Here is a 4,350-nt window from a genome sequence, read left to right as displayed (position 1 = left end):
AACAAGCATGCAAGAGCTTGCCGCCACCCAAGTGGCTAAGTGCAGGACACCAGACGTGGGGAGACTGCCACCAAGTGTGTCACCAGATCATGCTGCTGTATTTCTGGGATGAACAGAGGTGAAGAGTGCAGTGTGTCATCTTTGCGGGATGCCATAAGTAAGTCCCACACACGAGGCAGCCTAAACAGCAGAAACTCAGCTCTTCACAGCTGCAGAGCCCGAGGCCCTGGTCATGAAACTGGAGTGGTCTCTCTCGGGCGTGCAGACAGCTACTTCTTGTAGCTCTCCGTGTCTTCACGTGTCTGCCGTTCAGGCATGTGGAGTGACATGGCTTAGCTGTCTCATCTCATCCACCCTCACGGCCTCCTCATAGATGCTGTCTCAAAACCCAGTGGCACTGGGGGCTTCTGTGATGGGTGTGGGACAGCATTCAGCTAATAGCAAGCAGTGCAGCCTGTGGGTGAGGGACAGGGATATGCATGGACAAGTTGTTGATCATCCCTAGAGGGTCTGAGGGGTCCCAGTGAGTTCTTGAGGTGGCCGGCAACCTCTGGTTTCATGCCCTGTTGCTTTCTTCTGGGTACATCTCATTCCTATTCTCCCTGATCCATATAATCAGAACTCAGACCAACACCCAGTTCTGTCCAATGGTCCCTAGTGGGAACCCTAACCTGAGAAGTCTCACTTTGCCACAGGCTGGGGCTGTAACTCTGACTTGTAAAATGTGGGTGTGAGCCTAATTGGATTATGGGATACCTACAGTGTCCCTTTTGGGTAAGAGGAGGCATCCAAAGGAGTCTGGTGTGTAAGTCACAAATAAAATGGAGAAGATTTGCCTCCAGCATGGGTGGCACCCGTGCCATGGGCTGGGATAGAAAAAGAGTAAAATCCCTTCACGTACTGCCTCACACAACTGATGGGACTCTAGTGACCCAGTCTTCTTACTGCAGGAAATGGCCCTGGAAGGCAGAGCTTACCTTTATTTCTTTCTTAGGTTCTATGCGTTGCCATAACAAAATGCTTTAGATGAGGCAATTTATAAGCAAGAGGAACTGACTTCTCACGATAACAGGCTGAGAATCAAAGCTCAAGGTGGTAGCAGCACCTTCCTTCCCATGGTAGGGAGGGCAAACCTGCCCCTCTTGGGTCTTTTGTAAAAGCACTAAATCCTATTCCTCTGCCACCTGCCTGATGGTACTAGGGATCCTTTAACAGTCTAGAACCTGGACCAATACCATTTGCTTTCTGATACCCATCATCTGTATCATGCCTTGGCTCCCCTTGAACAGCCGAGCCCTTGCTTATCCTTACAAAGAACCAGCTTGGTTTTGAAATTTTGCCATTTTTCTAGCTCATGGATGTCTGCTCTCCACTCTCTCTGCCCACTCAGGGTTTAGCTATCCCTTCTTAGGTAAAAGCTTGGGTCATTTTCAACCTTTCCTTTATGGTTTAAGGGATTCAAGTCAGGTGCCACTCCCATATTTGGTACTTTTGATTTTTACTAAATTCAGATATTTTCTTTGTGTCTCTATCAACCCAGATATTATTTGGAAATACATTATTTAACCTCCAACTACTGGGGATTTTCTCAGATATTTGTTACCGAATTATGACTTAATTCCATTGTGTTCAGATAATGTGTTTTTTAAAATTAAAAAAAATAATTAAATCGCGCTTCATTAATCGTGCACGTGCACGCATGCACGCATGCAACAGTATGGGTGTAGAGGCCAAGGGACAATTTGTGGGAGCTGGTTCTCTTCTTCCATTATGTGGTTCAGTCTCGGGTCATGGATGTGGCAGCGAACACTTTTATCTACTGAACTGTCTCATTGGCCCAAAGAATGCATTTCTTTTCTTGTTAAAGATATGTTTGTTTATTATGTATACAGCATTCTGCATGAATATATACCTGATCACCAGAAGACAGCACCAGATCTTATCTTGGACGGTTGTGAGCCACCATGTGGTTGTTGGGAATTGAACTCAGGACCTTTGGAAGAGCAGCCAGTGCTCTTAACCTCTGAGCCATCTCTCCAGTCCAAGAATGTATTTCTTATGTTTTCAATTTTTCTAAAGTTATTGAGGCTTACTTTTGGTGCAACACATTTGGAGTGGACATTGCTTGCAATTTTTCAAATTGGATCTCAGCTGTGGTAGCTGAAGGATTCTACAGCTATCAATTAAACCATATTGCTTGATAGTGCTACTCATATTTCTCTATCAACGTGTTTCATCAATCACTAACATTGTTGAGGCATACTTATATAATTCCAGTATTCTGGTTTTCTTAGTTGGTTTTGCTTTATATATTTTGAAGCATATATATATATATATATTTTGCATAGATTGATACATTGATCATTGATGAATTGGCCCTTTATCACTATCAATATTAACTGTTTATCTTTTATTCTAGAAATATAATCACTCCCACTTTTTAAACATAAATTCATCTTACTTTCCTTAAAAGAGTGTGTTAATTATTCTTGCTGTTTGGATTGCTATAACATAATACCACAGAGCATATCATTTATAAAGAGCAGAGGTGAACTCAGCTCATGGTTCTGAAAACTGGCATCCAGAGAATGAGAACTCACTCACGTCAACACTGGTGTATCCGAGGTAAGGTTTTCACACATGGACCAGAGAACTTAGTAAAGCACTAGCTGATGAGAGCTACAGTTCATTCACAGTGCCTACACTATTTACATTTAATATAACTATTGGTATATTTGTATTTAAATCAACCATCTTTCTGTTTGTTTTTATTTGTTCATTATTTACCTTATCTTCCTTTGCCCTTGAGTACATTTTTGGGATTCTATTTCCAATGTCGTCTTAGCAACTATGCCTCTTAAAAATATTTTTGCTAGTTGTCCTACAGTTTATGTATTTGTTATTTATCACTGTCTGTCTTATCAATTTTTCTTCCTAATGTGTCACCAAATCCTCAGTCTCCATTTCTCCCCTACCTGGTAGTGACAGAGCAGGCCCAGTGCTCAGGCCCTTCCTTACCAACTCTGACTCTCTGGATCTCATCTAGTCCTATAGTTTTAGATACCATTTATATTTTTAATTCTAACTTTCCTGCTAAGTGCCAGGTATCCAACTGTTTAAATAGTACCATCCTTTAGATTATAACAGGTATCTTAAGGCAATAGTCTAAGGTAGCACAAAGATTAAAAGATTTTGTTATTTATATGTTTATTCAAGGGTATTCATGTTTGTGTGTGTATAGAGGGCTGTGCCTATCTGTGCACATGATGAGACCAGAAGAACACATGCATTCCCTAGAGTTGGAGTTACAAGCATTTGCAGGGCACCTGGCTTGTTATTTGGGGACAAAGATCCTGGCTCTGTCAAGATAGCACAGTAAGTACTGTTAACTGCTGAGCTGTCTCTCCAACCCGAGGCACTCTTGACCATCCTTCTCAATACTCCCTTCCCATCTTCCTTCAGTCTGCCATTTTTCAACTAATAGTTTCACTTAGTTGATTCAGGATGAAAATCTAGGAGTTAGCTGTAAGCCCCAATTTTTTCACCTCCTACCTTTGATTTCTCAATAAATTTAGTAGACATTCTAGCCAACATCAGTTCTTAGCACTCATGCTTCTGTCTCATTCCAGCCTCTCCCTAGTCCTTACTCAGAATAAAACAGCAACCTGACTTTTCTTTCATGCTTGCTCCCTATGATCTGTTCTCTACACAGTAGCTGAAATGTTTTATTTTAAAATGCCATTCAGACTTGTCATCCCTCTGCTTAGAAATCTCCCAGTACCTTCCCTTCACACTCATGATAAGCATACAGGATCCTTTGGTCTACATGGTCTTTATACCATTTGGCCCTGGCTTCCCTCCCCATAATCACCTCGCAACACTCTCTCTCCTTTAGTGCACGTGCCAAGGTCACACACTGGTTCTTACAATAGCTCCTCTCTCATATTTGCTATCTTTGTTGTTTGGTGCTTCTCAGGATTTAAAGATATATTTCAATGTGCTCTCTAGCCACCTTTTATACATACTTTCCCATGCCCAAGTCATGACCTATTCTAACAGCATTCTGCCATCTTGTCTTCACAGTATTTGTGGACATTCGAAATGATACTCTTTTGTACTTGTCACGGTTGTCTTTCGTCTCACATTGTTGGTCTGCTGCTAGCAGGCATGGTGTTTTTCTCAATGGAATGTTCTCCCAGCAAGAATGGAATCTTACACATAATAACAACAGAGATTTATCAACTCGATGAATCCATCATTTTTTCTTTCTTTCCTTCCTTTTTTTCTTATTCTTTCTTCCTAATAAAGAGAACCAGCAATGGTTTACAGAATAAAAACATGGGCATGAAT

General features: G+C 41.5%; 1 long non-coding RNA gene across 1 annotated transcript; it reads left to right on the top strand.

The window, feature by feature from the left end:
• LOC129674362 (uncharacterized) lies at positions 1–4,350 on the top strand. Its single transcript, XR_008719802.1, has 4 exons — positions 1–157; positions 2,420–2,625; positions 3,217–3,375; positions 4,084–4,350. It is a non-coding gene; the product is annotated as an uncharacterized LOC129674362 (long non-coding RNA).

Source organism: Psammomys obesus, unplaced genomic scaffold, assembly GCF_907164565.1.
Source record: "Psammomys obesus unplaced genomic scaffold, mPsaObe1.curated_primary_1811, whole genome shotgun sequence".
NCBI classification, from domain to species: Eukaryota; Metazoa; Chordata; class Mammalia; order Rodentia; family Muridae; genus Psammomys; species Psammomys obesus.
Note: the sequence above shows the minus strand (reverse complement) of the source record. Positions and strands in the feature narration are given on the sequence as shown.